Here is a 9,658-nt window from a genome sequence, read left to right as displayed (position 1 = left end):
AGGAAGTAAAATTCAATTAATTGTTTAATTACAATTATGATGAATGAAAAGCATAGGTGCAAAGAAAACCAAAAACAGAGGCCTGACTTAGTAAGGAGAGACAAGAAAGGCGTCAATGAGGGCCTGTTATTTCAGCTGAGATTTGAGGGGTAAGGAGAAATTAGCAAGTTAAAAGGGAAGGAGGGAGGAGCAGAGAGTTTCCAGAAGGAAGGTGAACCTGAGCAAAGGCCCTTAGGGAGCAGGAGCATGGGTTTGGCAGGGGAAGCAGGGATGGTGGTGGGGTCAGGTCAGGGGGCAGGCGGTGGTTGGGGGCGGGGGCAGTCCTGAGAGAAAAGCCCTGTAGCTGGAGCTTAGGGAGTTAGGAAGAGGAGCAGCATGGCAGGGAATGGGCGGCAAGGATTTGCAGAGAAGGTGGGGTCTCCCTACTAAAAGTCTTCATTTAAACAATGTTAAAATAGCTTATATTGGGATATTGATACAATTGTTCCCAAGGCCTGATAGCACTCTGTTACTTGGTCAGTGGATTGAGAGACTAAGGCTGTTTTTGAACCAGCCGTAACTAGGAAGGAGGTGGAGATGTCAGCATTTCACACCTACCTGAGCCAAGGGAGGCTCTAGTGCTGTCCACCTAGTACCTTACACTGAACAAACCTTACAAATCCCATGTTCTTCATTTGTGATTTTTTTCAGTGATTTACACTCTCAAAAGTAAGCCATAGGAAGGAAATGGGACAAACTGATTAACAATGTCCTTGCAAATTATTTAAAGGAGACGAATCCCATTGCAATTGTTTCCTTCCTTAAAGCTCTATAATTTTGCACACCCTGTGTCACCAAAACATGTGAATCCCTAGTCTCCCAGGGCCTTGAAAATGGAATGGTAGCACATGGATCTAAATAGACCCCTCAGCCAAAACTAATTCAACACATTTTATAGACATCATTTGGCATAAAATTATTAGGAGTCCTCTTTTCCAAATGGAATTGGAGAGCAAGTACATCCAAACCCAGGTCTGACTGACAATGAAGGGCTAAGCCTGATGGCTTATATGGCAGCCCATTTTATTCAAATGACTGAATGGAGCAGCAAACTGCATTTGTAATACAAGCTCACACATTGATGTGTGTATAGAGATACATACTCACAAACAAGTACACTTATACATATGTAAATAGACATAAATATTTAATACCGTATTTCGTCTGATCCAGGATGCCAATTTTACAAGATGCACCCTTATTTTATGTACTAGTAAGAAAGAAAAAGGATGCTGCCAATTAAACTATGGCATGCTCTTGATTGCAAAATGCGTCACAGTTTCAAAGAAGTTAAAATATGAAAATGTAAATTTCACAATTAATGAAACAAAGAGTATATATGTGTGTGTATATTGTGTGTGAGACACATACATACACACACTTTTTTAATGCCCTTCACATATGAACAACCAAGCATTATGTTAGAACTAAAATGAAGCCTTGGATGATAGTCTCCTAATCCCACATTAAAAGATATCCAAACAGGATCACCACCAACTAAAAATTAGATTATGTTGAAACTTCTTTATGTTCAGGGCTCAGCACAAGTCCCACTTAATGCATGATTTTTCAGGGGAAGCTCTCCCTTCCTGTCTGCTGGAGCAGCAGCAATTCAAAACTTGAGTTCAGAAGGTCTTGTTTTTTTTTTAATTTTATTTTTCCATAAGTTATTGGGGTACAGTTGCTGTTTGGCTACATAAGTAAGTTCTTTAGTGGAGTTCTGTGTGAACTTGGTGCATCCATCACCTGAGCAGTATGCACTAAAGCATATTTGCTGTCTTTTATCCCTCATCGCCCCCCCACCCTTCCTCCCAAGTCCCCAAAGTCCACTGTACCATTCTTATGCCTTTGTGTCCTCATAGCTTAGCTCCCACATATCAGCGAGCACATGCGATATTTGGTTTTCCATTCGCAAGTTATTTCACTTAGAATAATAGTCTCTAATCTCATCCAGGTCATTGCAAATATTGTTAATTCATTCCTTTTTATGGCTAAGTAGTATTCCACTATGTATTCCATATATCTATTCCATATATATACGTTCCATATATCTATTCCATATATATACGTTCCATATATCTATTCCATATATATACGTTCCATATATCTATTCCATATATATACGTTCCATATATCTATTCCATATATATACGTTCCATATATCTATTCCATATATATACGTTCCATATATCTATTCCATATATATACGTTCCATATATCTATTCATATATATACGTTCCATATATATACGTTCCATATATATACGTGTTCCATATATATACGTGTTCCATATATATACGTGTTCCATATATATGTGTTCCATATATATGTGTTCCATATATATATCAGAGTTTCTGTATCCACTCATTGATTGATGGGCATTTGGGTTGATTCCACAATTTTGCTAATCAAACTAAAGAGCTTTTGCATGGCAAAAAGAACAGTTAGCAGAGTGAACAGACAACCCACTGAGTGCGAGAAAATCTTCACAATCTATACATCTGACAAAGGACTAATATCCAGAATCTACAACGAACTCAAACAAATCAGTAAGAAGAAAACAATCAATTCTCATCAAAAAGTGGGCTAAGGACAAAAACAGGCAATTCTCAATAGAAGACACACAAATGGGCAACAAACATAAGAAAAAAACGCTCAACGTCACTAATGATCAGGGAAATGCAAATCAAAACCACAATGCGATACCACCTTACTCCTGCAAGAATAGCCATAATCAAAGAATCAAAAAGCAGTAGATGTTGACATGGATGTGGTAATCAGGGAACACTTCTACACTACTGGTGGGAATGTAAACTAGTACAGCCACTATGAAAAACAATGTGGAGATTCCTTAAATAAGTAAAAGTAGAACTACCATTTGATCCAGCAATCCCACTACTGGGTATCTACCCAGAGGAAAAGAAGTCATTATTCGAAAAAGATACTTGCACAAGTATGTTTATAGCAGCACAATCAGGAGGTCTTGTTTTGACCTCTCTTTGTCTCTGTATTTAAATTTTGTATCCTCACCAAGATTTAAGTTCCCTGCAATGTGTGTGTGAGGAGAGACAGATTACCAGTGACTGTTTTTTATCTGTCCCTTGGAGCTCTTAGCACCAGCCTGAGCATAAATACCCATGTCTTTGACTTGTATCCCAATGCTGTAAATGTATAGTAAGTAAGAGCCCTCAATAGGTTGCTTATTAATGTTCCTGGTGGTTTTCAAAAGGAGAGAAAACTTTATAAGAAAATCAGTGGAAGATTTCTCATTCTGAACGCAAATTCCTTTTACTGAATCTTTTACTTAATTTTAATCAGCTAACATTTATGAAGCACCTACTAGGAATAGGCACTTCCAGGCTAGCCACTACTGGGCTAGGCACTTGTAGATACACAGAGAAGGGCTGCTGCTCATTGAGCACTCATTCCCATGCTGGGTGAGGGCCTGAATCTGCTCAGAGAGACCGTGGGAGACAGGCACACCAGCATGCAAGTATAGTGCACTGGGATCTCTCTCACTAGATACAAGGAACGTTGGGCAAATAAGTTTGTTTCTCATGGGCCATGATTGTTAGCAGCTACCCTTGGATCATGATGTTAAGAAGGATTCTAATGTCCTAGCACTAACACTTCTACTCCGTTGTAAGGCGTTGCTGTGAAAGAATTCACCAGGAAAAGTACAGCTGAGCAAAGGAAGGAAGATAAGTTACCCATTAAGAACTAGCAATATTTTTGCTAATTTAACCAGGGTCGTAAAAACATAATTTTTATTTAATTATTTTAGGATGTAATAAGTAATGCATGTTAATTGTAGATATTTGGAAAGTACTAAAAATGTTACAGGAAGCTAAAAATGTATACAAGGTCCCAGCATTAGGAGACAATGCTATTAACACGTTAGCATATTCCTTTCTAATCTTTTCTCTAAGCATTGTCGAAAAGGAGGAATATTACAACAACAACAGTAAAGATATACAGAAGCCTTTAGCTTTTAGGAACAGTTCCCCCAGTGTTTTCATAGAGCATTCTTGCCACAAGATGTCCTCAAAGAAGGAGTCTGTGTTTGAATGCATTTGGGATACACTGTATCTTCTATTAGGGACTCACACATGGTAACATATTAGCATAGCAAAGATCCTGGCAAGTTCCACAGTTAAAGAAAAATTCCTATGGAAATTTTCCTCCTTTCCTGCTTGCCTGCCTTCCTTCCTTCCTTCCCTCCTTCCTTCCTTCCTTCATTCATTCATTCCTTCATTCCTTCCCTCCCTCCTTCCTTCCTTCCTTCCCTCCCTCCCTCCCTCTTTCTCTTTTTCTTTCTTTTTCTTTATTTCTCTTTCTCTCTTTCTTTCTTCCCTTGCTACCCCTTCTACTTCTCCACTATTCCTTTCTTTCCCTTCGCCTTCTTTCCTCTTTGTTTCTTTATTCCCTGCTTGCTTGCTTTTATTATTACCTACTAACATCTTGCAGAATAACTACTTTGCTGAAGAACACATGTTAGAAAATAATTTCTAAAAGAAAGGCAGTTCCTGATGTTCCCAAGGTCTCAAATTTCTGTGTTTCTCAAAGTCAGGCAGCCAACTTGAGGGAAGCAAGTCTAGTTGAAGAAAGACAGTAAGTGCAAAGATAATTGCATTACACCTGGTGGCACGTGCTGAGGTATATTGCCTCAGAGAATACTATGTGGTACAAACAAGAGTGCAAAATAAATTCCTACATGCTGTCCCTCTGGATTGGTAGGATAAAGTAAAGAATTAATGAACTTGAAAACTCCTAAAACTTGTAATTTACATAAACATCTGCTTTCTTTGCTCCCCAAACCTAAAATTTATCTTCTATGTACCCAAAGTGAATGCATTTTTATAGTTAAGTCATATTTCTTACTCACCAATAATATGACCGGCACCAGCAGCATCCAGATTAAAGGAGGCATAATTTCATATGTACGGTTGGCCACCACTGTGCCTGGGCCACCCTGTAATCACCCAGCTGGGTTCATCTTGCCTGCTGCCTGAAAGTGCCAAACACTGAAAATAGCAGGAGTTGCAGTAGAGAAAGAGTTTAATAATCACAGTGCCAGCCAAGCTGAAGGGTGGGAGATGTTTCACAAATCTACCTCTCTGAGAATTCAGAAGCTAAGGTTTTTCAAGGATAGTTTGGTGGGCAGGTGGCTAGGGAATGGGGGATGCTGATTGGTTGGGTCAGAGATAAAATTATAGGTGGTCGAAGCTCTCTTGTCATGTTGAGTTGGTTCCTGGGTAGGGGTCACAAGACCAGTTGAGCCAATTTCTTGGTGTGGCTACCAGTGCAGGTGGCACCACCTGGTCCACCAAAATGCAAGGTGTGAAAAACACCTCAAACACCAGTTTTAGTTTTTACAATAGTGATGCTATCTATAGGAGCAATTGAGGAGGTTAACGCTTGTGACCTCTGGCTACATAACTCCTGAACCATAATTCTAACCTTGTGAAGTTTTACAAAGGCAGTTGAAGTCGCTGAGCAAGGAGGAGGTTAGTTTCAGGAAACTACTTTGTTTTAAAGTTAAACTGTGAACGAAATTCCTCCCATAGCCTACACCCAGGAATGAGCAAGGTTTGTGAGATTACAAGACAGATGGAGTTAGTTACGTTAGATTTCTCTCACTGGCACAGTTTTTGCAAAGGCGGTTTCAACTGTACACTGGAATACAGACCTTAGGGACACAGACAGAGGCACTATGAGGTTCTTGATTCATCAGATAATTACTATGTCATCTTCATATGCAAGATATTGTCCTAAACCGACTCTGTCAATTTTCCTTGAAATAGGAGATCTCTTCAGTTCAACAACTATTATGTGTCTATCATGTAAAAGGAACCTAGGATATAAAAGAAAGCCTCTACTCCCAGAAACTTGTAGTATAAAAAATTAGACAGCTATACCATGCCTTTACCTAAGAACTGATTGGGGAAGAAGAAGCGGTCCCAGAGATACAATATCCCTTGCCTCTAGCTTGAGGTAGATGCTCTAGTCATTAGAAAAAGACTGGAGCTGGAAAGTTCAAAATGAGATGTTTAGCCCAGGGTCGCATCCCTCTAATAAGTTCTGCCCGAATGAAAATCTCAGTCTACATAAAACTTATGTTGGTGGCTTTTAGCTATTTTACTCTATTTAAAAGCACTGCTTGATCTTTGGTGATTTGTTAACCACAGCAGAATTGCTTTAGTATTTTTAATGGCTTGATTTTCAACTATTTATTTTAATTATTGATAATTTATCCTGAGACCACATTTATTATTTGTCATCTCAATGTTAATTTATTTTAAATAATAATTATTATAAGCATAATCATAATATACACTATATATAATCATATATACATTATATTTAATTATATATGAATTAGCATTTTTATACCAATTTATTTTAATCTTCATTCTATTCCTTTAAGTGAGGACTAGAAAACACCAATGTAAATGAGTCAGTCCCTGTTTTGCTTGTGCCCCAAATAAAAGAAGACTATTGCTTCTTTCCTCTAGGCAGCAGTAGGGAAGTCTGTTGGCCCTCAAAGCAGATCTCCTCTAGTGCTACTTATGTGGTTAAATAAGAAGTTCATAACATCCCCAGAAAAGGTCAGGTAAATAGCCTTAGGCTCAATATCACAGCTCTTGGCAACTCATTGTTTATTTTTAATTTATTTTAATAAACAAATATAGCTATAGCCACCACATAGCAGACACTGTGGTAAGCATTTTATAAATATCAATCCAGGCCCCTCTCCTCAAAGAGGGGAATGTGTCTTATCTCAAGGAGTGCTCAGAAAAGCTGAGAAGCTGTGTTTCTGTCTTATTTTAGCACCATTCATTTTCTAGCTAAGAAAATCTACGAGCTAAAACTCAGAGTCTCCAACACATACAATAGATATTAGACAAAACACTAACTAGGTAGGAAGTCACAGCCCAGTGGGCCCTTCACTGTAATCACACCATGAGTTTAATTCAAGGAAAAATGCAGGTAATCCTGAAACTCTCTATAAGAGGTATGTGAACTACTTAAATCTATTATTTTACTTCTATGAAACTGGGCAAGCATCAATAACATAAACTTTCTAAAGGAATAGTCCTGTTTAGTTCTTTCCCAGGTCCTTTCTCATCAAGAAAGCCAATAGAGCCTTCAGAAAGAAATATTCTATCATTACCCTATTCCCCATTTATAGAAAAAGAGCTCAAATCTCTCATGACAATTGTGGCTTAAGTAAAATTCCAGATGCCCCCAAGAATGGGTAATACACTCCAACCTCGCTTAGCTCCAGTTCAGTTTGTATAGGATAAGCAAGAGTGACCAGATTCCAACAATCTGAACAGAAGCAGAAAGGCGAACTGAAACGACTCCTCCCTACCCTTCAAGCTACAGAGAGATGATTACACACACATTTACAACTAGTCCTTAAAGACTGCAGAACAGCTGTGCTAGATGATTACATAAGATGGAGTCAGATCTGAAAGGAACTCAGCATACAAAAATTAAAGCATTGGCTGGGCATGGTGGCTCATGTCTGTAATTCCAGCACTTCGGGAGGCCGAGGTGGGTGGATCACTTTGAGGTCAGGCATTCGAGACCAGCCTGACCAACATGGTGACACCTCGTCTCTGCTAAAAAAAAAATTAAAATAAAAAATAAAAAATAAAAAATTAGCTGGGCATGGCAGCACACACCTGTAATCCCAGCTACTTGGGAGGCTGAGACAGGAGAATCACTTGAATCCAGGAGGCAGAGCTTGCAGTGAGCTGAGATTGCACCACTGCACTCCAGACTGGGCAACAAGAGTAAAACTCCGTGTCAAAAAAAAAAAAAAAAAATTTTTTAAAGCATTAAATAGGAAAGTGTTAAGGTGACAGTAACTGAAAGTGGGAAAGTTACTGCAGCACATACCTTGAAGGAACATGCTTAGGAAAGTACCAGGAGGATGAAACAGACTAAAGAAAAGGCATGGAAGCCAAAAGACTGGTCCAGGACTTGACACTACCAGTACAAATTATTCAAAGCTTCAAACATGCGAACATGCAGAAAGGGTAAAGTTTGGGCAGCACATAGCACTACAAGTATTGGCCTTCACTGGGTCCTTTGCAGCCAGACTCTGGAATTACTAACAGCAGTTTCAGTTCAGGTATATGCTGAAGATGATTCTCTAGCTGAAGTAAATCTGTGACAAGGGAGAGACTCTCCCTAAAATCAAGTTTTTATAGGCCTAAAGAAATTTCAGAGCAAGGAGACAATGGCAAAGGCCACAGCCACATCAAGTTCAAAAATGTCTTGAACTTTGTTGAAATGAAGAAATCCAAAGAAAGAGTAAGAGATCAGGACTTGGAGAAGGAAAGGCTACAAGGTGAGTCCTTGGGGCACATCAGCCACAAACGTGTCATTTGACAGTCTAGTGCAGCAGTAAGATTCTGGGGACACAAGACTTAAGAGGAAAAAGAAGTGAAAGGTTTTAAATAGGCATAAAAGAGAAAGGGGGAATTGCAAGCAAAGACATAGTGGCTGGCCACTACATAAACTTTTTAAATTTGCTAGAAGAAATGTCTCATATGCTATTCTCTGACAGAAAATATGCTTAGGTGCATTTTCTTGCAAATATGGCAAAGTGCCTTAGTAAACCTCACGATGGGTGATTTCTTCCATATGTTAAACTCTAGATAGCTGCACAGGAAGCCAAGAACACAAGTGAAACTGAAAAACCACACAATGTTCTCTTTTCTCTTGTTTTTTTCATTCTACCACAAAGTCTCTGCTATGATCTTTGGCGAATAATAGCAATGTGGGTTCTGAAGTTGGCTTAGGATGATTGCTATAGGGGCTCAAGATTTGTTTGTAGTTTCTAAGTGCCTGGGGTGTGAGGCTAGTGCTGGGAAAATCTTATGTGTCCTGTTCATACTATAGATTCTTTAAGGAGACGGTGATGAGAGAATGGGCTTTGATTAATCCGGTCACAGAGTTCTAAGTGCACAATGGCTATTCCGGTAACAGGCAGCTCAGGTTACTCAGGTTACAGATGCTGGAGACAGCCCTACTCACCCTAAACATCTGAGCATGATGGCTATAGTGGACAAAGCAATGAGGAAGGATGATTTGAGGACATAATGAAACATGAACTTATATGGGAGAGGAATTTTCATCTTCAGACATTAATTTGTCCCAGGAAATTTTAAAATGAGATCATATGCATGCAGTTCAAATTTAGGGATTTTGTATATTGCTGGTGTATGGTAGATTCACCTGATAGCAATAACTCAAGCATACCCTGAGAATACCCTAGGTCTAAGAAGCATGTATGTTCAGGGTTCCAAGTTAAAGAATCTGGAAGTACCAACCAAGAGATGTGCTCTTTATCTATGAAGCACATTCAAATCCCTGGCCCATCCCTTGGGACACAGGCTGTACAGGGGACTGAGGTCCTTTGTTTTGGGCTAAATGCAGGTTGCTAGATGGAGGCTGCCAAGTGGAAATGCTATATAACGGTATGCTTTGTGTGAACCGTAGCATTTTTCTTGTCCAGCCTGCCACTCCTGGACCTCCCTGTATGTAAGTCCTCAATAAACCCTATGTCTCATTCACTGGCTCCAGACCTCTTCTGAGGCCTCCT

This window comes from Macaca mulatta, chromosome 1, assembly GCF_049350105.2.
Source record: "Macaca mulatta isolate MMU2019108-1 chromosome 1, T2T-MMU8v2.0, whole genome shotgun sequence".
NCBI lineage: Eukaryota > Metazoa > Chordata > Mammalia > Primates > Cercopithecidae > Macaca > Macaca mulatta.
This window is presented reverse-complemented; position numbering follows the sequence as displayed.